At 44.9% G+C, this 11,515-nt stretch overlaps 1 non-coding gene across 1 annotated transcript; it reads right to left on the reverse strand.

Moving 5' to 3' along the window:
* Positions 1–4,667: 4,667 nt before the first annotated feature.
* On the reverse strand, positions 4,668–4,774 carry LOC132537217 (U6 spliceosomal RNA). The gene has a single exon (XR_009548679.1). It is a non-coding gene; the product is annotated as a U6 spliceosomal RNA (small nuclear RNA).
* Positions 4,775–11,515: the final 6,741 nt, after the last annotated feature.

Here is an 11,515-nt window from a genome sequence, read left to right on the forward strand (position 1 = left end):
GTATAAATCTTTTGCCTCTTAAGTAAGCAAAGTATCATAATATTTTAAATTATAAAAAAGTAAAGGCTGCCAGGAGTCGGGCTGTAGCGCAGCAGGTTAAGCGCAGGTGGCGCAAAGCACAAGGACCGGCATAAGAATCCTGGTTCGAACCCCGGCTCCCCACCTGCAGGGGAGTCACTTCACAGGCGGTGAAGCAGATCTGCAGGTGTCTATCTCTCCTCCTCTCTGTCTTCCCCTCCTCTCTCCATTTCTCTCTGTCCTATCCAACAACGACAACAACAAGAATAACTACAACAATAAAACAACAATGGCAACAAAAGGGAATAAATAAATAAAATAAATATAAAAAAAGAAAAATAAAGGCTGCCACTGTATGGGAGGTTGTGCAGTGAATAATGCTTTGGGGTTCTTAGGTGTGAGGTCTCAAGATTGATCTCCGGCATCAGATGTGTCAGAGTGATGCTGCGGTTCTCCTTCTTCCTCTCCCCTATCTCTCTCATTAATAAATAAATCTTTACAAACAAAAGTAAAACCTGAATGGGGTTGAAAGAGAATTTTGGAATTGGAAGCCCAATTGGAAGCCCAAAATAGCCATGTTTTTGAGTTATTTGCAGTAAACCTTGTAGCATTTTAGGAAAAGTGGGCTTCATAACAGTAAGCATTATAATAACTGTCACAAGTCACTTTGATTTAGATATCTTAGCTTTCCCTACTTTTGGCCTTTCCACTTTCCCTACGCTTGTTTTAGCCTGCAGTAGTGTAAGTGACAGTGCAAATAATATATTTATCCCTTGCCTGTGATGGTCTCAGATTGCAGAGGAGCATCAGTAGGTAGACTTGAAGATAGGAATTTGCATTTAAAAACCACTACTTCTTAGCAAACCCCTTCTGGCACAGACACAGAGAGCCTAAACATTCAAGTTATTTCTTATTCACAGCGGAGTATATTTTCTATATGTCCTGAGATTTTTACTTGGTCAAGAATAATGAAAAAACATTTTTAATATAAAGAAACCTTTAAAAAAGTTTTTTTTTTCTTTTTGCTTGGTAAGAAAGAAAGAAATGGAGATGGAAAGGGGAGATAGAGTGGAAAAAGAAAGTGAGACACATTAAGATACTGTTTCACTGCTTGTGAAGCTTCCACCTGCAAGTGGGGATCAGGGGCTTGAACCTTGGTCCTCTCACACTATAACATGTGCACTCACAAAGTGACCTTTAAAAAAAGATGAATATATTGATGTATTTTAGTACGCCAGAGTTTCATACTTACACCAGAGTTTCATACTTACATAATTCTACTGTTGTCAACAGTTGTTTTCTCCTTTTAAATTTAAAAATGAAAAAATGGGGTCCAGGAGGTGGTATAACCAGTGGAGTGCACATGTTACAATGCACAAGGACTGAGGTTCAAGCCCAAGATACAACCAGCTGAGGAGAAGCTTCACAAGTGGTGAGGTAGCACTGCAGGTGTCTCTCTTTGTCTCCCCTTCTAGATCTTCTGTTCCCTCTCAATTTCTATCCAGGAAATAATAAATGAATAAAATATACAGGGGGCCAGCAGTGGTGCATCTGGTTAAGCACACAAATTACAGTGCATAAGGAACCAGGTTCAAGCCCTTGGTCCCCAGCTGCAGGGGGTAGGGGAAGCTTCACAAGTGGTAAAGCAAGGCTGTAGGTGGTTCTCTGTCTCTCTCCTGTTCTATCTCCCCCTCCCCTCCCTATTTCTCTGTCTCTGTCCAATAATAAATAAATATATTAATATATATATAAATGAAAATTGACTTTAAAATTTTTAAAAAATGAAATAGAAAAAGGGGGAGAAAGAGCATGTGAGAAACATCACAGTACCTGCCATCATGCCTGGTGCTCCCATGTTGTGTTAGGGCTCAACACCAGGTCTGCAAGCATGGTGATGTGATGTGCACTCTACTGGGGGAGCAAGCTCTGGACCCCTTCGTTTATTTATTTTTATGGATAGAGCACCACTCAGAACTTCTGTATGCTGGGGATCAATCTTGGGGCCTTATGCATGTGCAGTATGCAATTTACCAATAAGCTACCTCTCAGTTCAATGCTTATGATTTTGAGATAGAGACCTAAGCATAGATCTACCATCCACTGAACTTGGCTTGCTGTGTCTGTGTTGCTGTTCAGTGGTGCCAGGAATCAATCCCAGGGACTCCCATATGTAAGGCATGTGCAGAATGACTCTTCGAACAGTTGTTAAGTGATTCTACTAAATAAATCTTATCTGCAGTGTCCTGAGAGGTGGTGCAGTGAATAAGACATTGGACTCTCAAGCATGAAGTTCTGAGTTTAATCTCTGGCATTCCATAGGTCACAGTGATGCTCTAGTTCTTCCCTCACACCTTCTCATTAATAAATAAATCATTATTTTTTCCTTTCCATTTTGTTGCCCTTGTTGTTTTATAATTATTATGGTTATTATAATTGTTATTGATGTCATTGTGGATAGGACAGACAGAAATCGAGAGAGGAGGGGAACATAGAGGGTGAGAGAAAGATAAGACATCTGCAAACCTGATTCACCACTTATGAAGAGACAACCTGCAGGTGGGGAGCCAGGAACTCAACCCAGGTTCCTTGCACCAATCCTTGTGATTTGCATCACCTGCACTCAACCTCCTGCACTACCACCTGACCCCCACCTTTCTTTTTTTCTTTTATTTAAATGTATATATATATATATATACATATATATATATATGTATATATATATATATATATATATATATATATATTACCTGCATTCTTCTGTTATTTTGCTGTCGACACGTCTTTCTCTATAATCTTCTGGTAAAGCCTATCTCGAAGCACATGCAGAGTGATTTCTTTTTTTATCTGGGAGCGTCCTTGCTGGCATTCAACTACAAGCCCTGGAAAATTACCAAGACCAAAGACAGATGGGACTTCCCACAAGGCAAACTAAAACAGAACCAAGATATTTAAGACAAGCAAACATGAATCAGGAAATTACTACAAAAGATTAAGAACATTTTAGATTTAACAGGCTTTAGAAATGATACCTAAGGGAGCCAGAAGGTAGCACAGTGGGCTAAGCCCACATGGCACAAAGAGCAAGGACCGTTTAGGATCCTGGTTCAAGCCCCCTGCTCCCCACCTGCAGTGGAGTCACTTCACAGGTAGTAAAGCAGGTCTGCAGGTGTCTCTCTGTCTCTATTCCTCTCTATCTCCCCCTTCTCTCTCAATTTCTCTTTGTCGCTATCCAATAACAAAAAAAAAAAAAGAAAGAAAAGAAATGATACATAGATTGCTATATGGAAAACTGGGAATTGTTATGCAAATACAAACTATTGTATTTAATGTGGAATGTAAAACATTAATTCCCCAATAAAGAAATTAAAAAGAAAAAGAGAGAAAGAAAGGAAGAAATGATACCTAGCTTAAGATCGTAATAACTGTTGACTCACCTGTAAAGAAGGAAGCTTCACAGGCGGTTAAGCAGTGCTGTTGGTGTCTTTCTCTCTACCTCCCCCTACGATCTCAGTTTCTCTGTCTTTATTCAATAAACAAGTAAAGTAAAATAAATCTTGAAAAAAATACTTGTAAATGGTTGCTCTGATACTGATATCTTGAGGTGTTTCCTATATGAAGGCTGAATGTAGCAACACCTATGGATGAGGATGATTCTTTCTCCAAGTTCTGCCTCCCAATCCCACCCCAGCACATTCATTTACTTTCAAAGATCAACATACAGCAGGGTATTGTGACCCAAATGTAGATACACACATTGTCTGTCTCAAGGAGAACTAAGTCAGCTTGACCCACTTCAATCATCAATACAGAGATGGTGAAAATAACATGTTTATATAGAGAGACCAATGCAAAGAAGCTACCCAGTGTCTTAAAAAAATTATAGTGACTGTTCTTTCCTTTGCCTTGGTTCTAAATTTGTTGAATTTGGATTTTAAATGGGCCTGGCCTACTGTTGAGTCCAGTTACCCGCCTAAATCTAGGCGCAGGTTGTCTGTTTCTTAAAAAGAAAACATAGCATAGCATGTGGCTGGGGGTCTGATCCTGCACACTGCAAGTGAAAACACAGGCAGGCAATGGGCGGGACTCCTTGCATAGAGGAGCAGTGCTTTGCATGTCTCCCTCTCTTGAAGGATACAGAATGGAGACTGGCAGGGAGGCTTCTCAGCTGTCCCATGCAGGTGCAAGGTTCTGGGTGGGATTGACCCCCAGGTGCAATATTTGAGAAAAAAATTTTAAAAGACTTTGTATTATTTAAAATATGTACAGTTAAGAGAACAATATTACCATGACTTTATTCAAAAAAGCCAATCTGCAGTCCTGGAGGCTGGCAGAGTGGTTGGAGTTTTGGACTCAAGCATGAGGTCCTGAATTCTACCTCCAGCATCACATGTTCCAGACTGATGCTATAGTGTTTTTCCTCTCTCTCTCTCTCTCTCTCTCTCTCTCCTCCCTTTCTCCCTCACTGATTAATAAATCTTTTAAAAGAGCTTCAGCATATGTAGAACCAGAGTTCAGACAGACCTGGGATCCCACACATACAAATCCAGATCTCTTGCCACTGAACCGCCTCCCAGGTTGCATTAACTGGCTCTTTAAAAGATTATAATTATTTATATGTGTGTACATATATTTTATAATCCTTTTTTTGAAAAAATATGGTATGCCTCATGAATCTGTGTGTAATCCTTGAGCAGGGGCCATGCTAATCTTCTATGTATCATGCCAATTTTAGTATATGTACTACGGAAGCTAGGACTATATTATAATCTTATTTAAAAAGTGTTAAGAGATGGAGACAGTTGGAGTCAGGCAGTGGCACAGCGGGTTAAGTGCACATGGCGCAAAGCTCATGGACCAGAGGAAAGATCGTAGTTCTAGCCCCTGGCTCCCCACCTGCCCGGGAGTCCCTTCACAGGTGGTGAAGCAGGTCTGCAGGTGTCTGTCTTTCTCTCCCCCTCTATGTCTTCCCCTCTTCTCTCCATTTCTCTCTGTCCTATCCAACAACAACGACATTAATCACCACACAATGTTAAGCAACAAGGGCAACAAAATGGAAAAATAAATAAAAATAAAAAAGAGGTGAAAAGAATAGACAAGAAAAAAAAGAAAGGGAGACAATGAGACCTTGGTGGCAACAACAACAAAAAAAATAAAATAACCTATTTATACTTTAGAATTGCAGAATGGCTAGGGCAATGGCTCTGTACGAATTAAGTCCTGAATTCAATCCCCAGATTTGCATGTGCCATAGTCATGCTCTGCTTCTCTTTTTTGTATTAATAAATAACATTTTTCCTTTTTTTACTTTCCTTTTTTTAATTTCTTTTTTTTTTTTTAAAAAACCGCGGTTCCTGCCCGGTTCCTACCCAGCTCCAAGATCGGCTGCTGCCTGGCTCTGTGGGGCTCCTAGTGCAGCTCCCACCTGCCAGCATCCTGGCTGCCCCATTGTGTGAGTAGGAAGACTGCAGTCTCCCCAGGACTGTCCCCTCAGACACAAGAACCCCAGGCAACCCCTGCCCACCCCCCACCACACACGGAGCCCTGCCAGGCCCAGGCCACCAGGATGAGGGGGATTGGGGGTGGGTGTTGGCAGTGCCCTCCAGGACCAGCAGGTTGCAAAGTGCCAGACCTTCAGCCCAGACCCAATCCACAGCCCGGGCCCAGGGCTCAACAAGGGTTGGAGCCAGCTGGCTTGGGGCACCCCTCTGAAATGGATGTCTCTTCTGAGAGAGACAGAGGCAGAGAAAACACTCCAGTTCTAGTAGTGCGAGGAGACCCCCAACCTGGACCCGCACCCTGTGCCCCAGCCTCCTTCACCCTAATTTGGGAGCTTGGCTCTCCATGTTTCCCCAGACCAAACTCGAAGTTCAGGATTCCAAACAGCCGTCCCCCGAGGACCTCGTCGTGGGCCACACCGAGAGGAAGGCCAGCGGGTGCACATTTCGGGTGGGCGGGCACACAGAAAGTTTTCTGGGCCTGGCTGCTCCTGAAGCCAGGTTGGTGGGTTCCGGAGTCCCCTCCTGCTAGGGCGTTTGGGGTGGGCAGGAGGCGCACTGCCTGGACTCCAGCTGAGCTGGCGGGTCCTCACCCTCGGGGCACTTGGAGCCACTAGCACTGACACCCTGGGTGAGGCCCAGGGACCTAGGACCCCTCTCCTGGCAGGAAGGAAAGGGAAGGCCTGCTGCCCAGACTCTCCGGCGGGGTCCCTACGCTCGCGCTCACGGAAGCCAAAAGCAGCACGATCTGAGGGCGCACAGCCACCCTTCCAGGGTGTCCCTGCCACGGGTGCGGGGTCTGGGGGCTCGCGGACACCTCCCCTGGGTGCGCCCCTGCCGGGGGTGCGCATGGCTCCATCTGGGGGAGCACCCTGCTTAAGGCCGCTGGGTGCTGGAGGTTTGGGAGGGTGCGCAGCCACCTCTAAGGGGTGCGCCTGTCCAGGGGTACTGGGTCCAGGGGCGCTGGCCCATCTGCGGCTGTACCCCGACTTCGCCCCTCACCCCACCCAGCACCTTCCCAGGCGGGCACAACAACCCAGCTTTCAAGGGCACAGGAACCAGGGGCCACTTACTTGGAATTGGAGGAATCTCACTAGATGGGCTCCAGCACTATGGACCTGGCCACTGGCTGCTGTCTGGCACAGCACCTTGGGGAGTCCCCAGCAGTACTTCCACACGGGGCCTCCACACAGTTCTTGCTGGGCGCTCAGGGCGCAGGGCCCAGGTCCCAGCGCTGGGGCCTATGGGTGTGACACAATGCGGCTTGGCTCAATGCTGCCTGGGGGTGATGCTATGCTATGCTACTCAATGTGACAGGGGGCGACAGGGTCTCAGGGCGCGGGCCTCAGGGCTCCATGGTGCTGCTGTGGATGCAGCTGGGACAAAGGGAAGAAGAGAAGAATGGAAGACAGGGGGAGAGAAAGATAGACACCTGCAGACCTGCTTCACTGCCTATCTTTCTCTCCCCCTCTCTGTCTTCCCCTCCTCTCTCCATTTTTCTATGTCCTATCCAACTACAAGGACATCAATAACAACAATAATAACTACAACAATAAAACAACAAGGGTATCAAAAGGGAAAATAAATATTTTAAAAATTAAAAAATAAAAATATTTTTATTATCTTTGTTTATTGGATAGTAACAGAAGAAATCAAAAAGGAAATGGGAAGTAAAGAGGGAGAAGAGAGAGAAAGAGAGAGAGAGAGAGAAACCTGCAGCACTGCTTCACCATTCACAAATCTTTTCCTCTGCAGGTGTGGTGGGGACTCAAATCCAAAATAAATTTTAAGAATCTAACTCAACTCATTTTGTGTTGATGGTGTTAGGGTTTAGAGACAGACTTAAGTTTGAATAAAATCTAGAGACAGGATATAAAGTTCAAAATCTCAGAGCCAGAAAAAGAAATAGGGCTTTTCCCAGACCCACCCCTGCTACCTGCAGGATGAGACTGCGTGAGAGGAGGACAAAGCAGTAGGAATATAATGTCCCTTTGGAATATATATCCCTTGGAATATAATATCCCTTTGGAATATATATCCCTTTGGAATACAACTAAAATAGGCCTACTAGCTATCTTCAAAATGGAGACCCCAAATCTTCATCTGCAATATTCCAGCCTTTAGGTTCATGATGGGTCAACAATTTGTTTGGCTTTATATATTAACTCTTTTTTCAGCCACCAGGTTTCAGATGCTACCAAGATGCCTACCGGACTTCCCTGGTCGGACGACTCCACCAATGTGTCCTGGAGCCCCACTTCCCCAGAGCTCTGCCCAACTAGGGAAAGAGAAAGACAGGCTGAGAGTATGGATCCACCTGTAAACACCCATGTTCAGCATGGAAGCAGTTACAGAAGCCAGACTTTCTACATTCTGCATACCATAATGTCCCTAAGTCCATACACCCAGAGAGATAAAGAATAAGAAAGCTTTCAGGAGGGGATGGCATGCAGAGTTCTGGTGGTGGGAATTGTACCCCTCTTAACCTATGGCCTTGTCCATTATATAAATAAAACTTTAAAAAAGAATAGCGGGGTTCCCGGAACATGGTGGACTGAGAAGCTGCTAGTGGCTTGAGCTCTGACCACATTGTCTGGAAATGTTAGGATTTTCTGCCTTCAGTACGCCAGTCAATAAGGGGTCCTAGCGGTAACACCAAGGAGGTGACTATAACTTAATTTGGGTTAAAAATAGAGTAGAAAAAAAGGACCCTCAGCCCCTTGGTTCTCCAAGTCCTTCATCCTCTCACTGCCTCTGCTCTGCTCTCTGGGGTGCCTCCTTTGTCCATTGCTAAACCCACTGTTATGTTCACAGGTATCTGTGCTAGAGGTGACTCTATCTGGACTCTGGTCAGCTCTGTTGGCAGAGGCCACCAGAAGAGCATCTTGGTGGCTGTGGGCCAGAGGAGTGACACTGTCACCGCCCTGCATGATGTGGAAAGCATCTGGTAGAGCTCCGTTTCCACCCGTCTGCACGGGGCCCTCTCATGGCTGCCTCTGCTGGACCTCACCGCCTCTGAGCTCAGGGTTGACTCTCTGATGGGCTATGGGGACAGGGCCACCCACAAGGTGTCACTCTACAACTAAGCCCGGGGCAACCCCATCATCCCTGTGAACCTGGCAGTGGAGGATATCAGGGACTGTGTCCATCTGGTCCCCCAGAAGGAGGAGGCCACCCGCACTCAGTTCTCCTGCTTCATGGCCGTGCTGTGCACTCACAACCATACAGGGATTAACAAGGAGGAGAGGGAGGAGTGTGACCCTCCATCCTGGTCCCTGTTCTGCTAGAGGTAGGTGCCTTCTTCCTCACTGATGCCAGTTGTACAAAGGCGACCAGGCTCCTGGACACTGCTCATCTACACCATGAGTCAGGGTGAGCCTAGGCCATGTGAGATTAGTCTAGCAACCAGTCTGTGTGAGACACACGGTGTTCTGGTTGTTTAAAACAGGACAAGAGAATCACATCCCAACAATGGCAGGACTTCATTCTTCTGGCAGCACAGTCTTGGTGGAGGCTGCAGATTTTTGCTGTATTGATTTGAGAGGAAAGGTTTCTACTATGTGCTGACTAGGTTTTAATATATTTCACTCCTGATAATGATTCAATTTACCTAATGGCTAGAGACAAATTAAAATGAGAGGGAGAGACAGAGGGGAGAGAAGGAAAGATGCCTACAGATCTGCTTTCCAGCTCCTGAAGCTTTTCCTTTTTGTAGGTGGGCACAGGGGCAAGAACCCAGGTCCTTGCTCACTGTGGCATGTGTGCTCACCAGGTGGGCAATACTCAGCCCCTTCATGCATTTATCTCCTTGGAAAACTTCTCTCCTGGGATAATTCATTTCTTCAGGAATCAAGAGGAAGCTAGTGTCTGAGAATGTGACTTGACTAAGACAGCTCTCTGTGTTTCATTTCAGGCATGACAATAAGACAGCCTCCTAATTCCAAGCTGGGAGAGTGACACCTACAGAAAGGCGCAGTGATGGACCATCTCCGACCTCTCTGAGCGGGGTCCAGGCAGCACCCTGTCTACACCCTGCTCAGCTGCTAAGGAGCTCAGGGCTCCTCTCAGCACCTTGCTGGGGGCTCCCCTGGCAGGTCTGCAATCAGTGAGGCCTCCTGCGTGTCTGCTGAAATGCCTACAGCCAGCATTCCCCTTCCGAGAACTGACCCTTTCTTTTTCCTATTAGTTTATGATATATAATTGAGAGCAATTATATGCTAATACTTTGCAGGATTTTGCATTGTTCCTCAGTCCTGCCATCCATGTGTAAACTTTCTGGTGGAAGACTTGAAGCCCTTTGACTAAGACTTTTAAACTTTTTGTCTAGTGGGGTCACAATGGAAAATGTCAGCATTCCATATCCAGATCATTTCATTTGAGTCTTCTTCCTTAATCCCTTGCTCCCTGGTCTTCTCACAGAAATTTCTCGCTTATTATTCCTTTCATGGTATATATGTAGTTATATATTCTTTTACTGTATTTTCTTGCTTATTGCTATAATAAAGATCACTCCCTGACTCTGTTCCTTAGATGACCCCTTTCTTTGCTCGGTACTCAGATCAGCCCTTGGTGGGCTCCTCAGGGCAGCTCTACATCAGCTGAGGTCATGTGTGTCTGTAGGCAGCTAACAGCTCCACTGGAGCTACTATGTGTGTCTTGCCTGTTCCCCAGGCCTCCACAGAGTGGCACCTAGCTTCCTCAGTGCTGGAAGAGGCAAACGCTAGAAGAAGAAGTGCTGGAAGAAGGGCTCCCCACAGCCAGACAGGCACTGAGGTCTCTGCCTGAGTCCCACCTGTCAATGTCCCAGGGGCCAGAACAAGTACATGGCTGAATACAGTAGCAGATACTAGAGATGGTGCACTTCTGATTTCTGGAAGGCTGTTACTGTCATCAGCACACTTCACAGCAAAGCTCAAGGTGAAGCCTCTCCCACACTAGTCCCTCAGCTACTAGCCTTTTACTCCTTAGCCAGCACTTCCCAGACAGAGGCCAAGTGTGGGGACAATAGTTCATGGAATAGTCACTCATTCTGCTGACATTGGCCCCTGTGCACCACATGCAGGTCAGAAGGTCACAGGTCAAACTGGCATCCTGGGAAAATGAAGGGCACTTTTCTAATTGTCCTTTCTCTAATCTCATCATCTCCTGCTTCCCTCTCAATTTCTGTCTCTACCCAGGAAATAGATAAGTAAACAGAATATTAAAAAGAAACATTTCCCCCAAAGAAGACATTTAAAATTAAACATGGGGTTCTCTGTATGTGTCTCTCCATTCTTTCAAAAATAATATTAATAAAAAAAAAGAAAATTGAGAAATTTAAACAAATAAATAAAATTTCCTCACACATAAACTCAGCAAAAATGAAGAGAAAGCTTGCTTTTCAGGGATTTTTAGACACCTGCACATTGGGAGTACATTGGCCTAGTGAGTACAAAAAGGAAGGGAAAAAAGACTAAATATGAATGTTCTATAGTGTTCAAACAAGAAAGAAATTATCTTCTACCCAGCAGAGTTCTTCAGATACTGCTTAAGTAGGCATTAGAAAGACGGATTAGAGAAAAATAAAGGATGATTAATAACATGCACACCACCTTCACATATGAGAGTCAGATATGGTGACAAACTCACCATGTGTTCTTCCACGCCATCTTTAATAGCTTAGTTAACAAAGAGGACATTGTGAGGGGGTAACAGAAGGCCAGCTCATAAGCTTAGCAAGAAGAGACACAGTCAATAAAAGGACATGACTACACATAAAATTCTGCTTTCCTCACTGGTCAACTTTTCCCAAGAAGTTGGCCTTATATCTAAAAAGGAATCTCCATTATTCTCCTCCCATGAAATTATTTTCCCCCAAAGACATACTTTTGAGGGTGGTAGATTTATTTTTTATTTAAATTCTTTATTTTGTTTTATTTTAATTTTACCATAGAACTGCTCAACTGTGGCTTATAATGGTATGGCAGATTGAACGTTGAACTTCAGTGCCTTTTTGCCATTTT

This window comes from Erinaceus europaeus, chromosome 2 (assembly GCF_950295315.1).
Source record: "Erinaceus europaeus chromosome 2, mEriEur2.1, whole genome shotgun sequence".
Classification (NCBI taxonomy): domain Eukaryota; kingdom Metazoa; phylum Chordata; class Mammalia; order Eulipotyphla; family Erinaceidae; genus Erinaceus; species Erinaceus europaeus.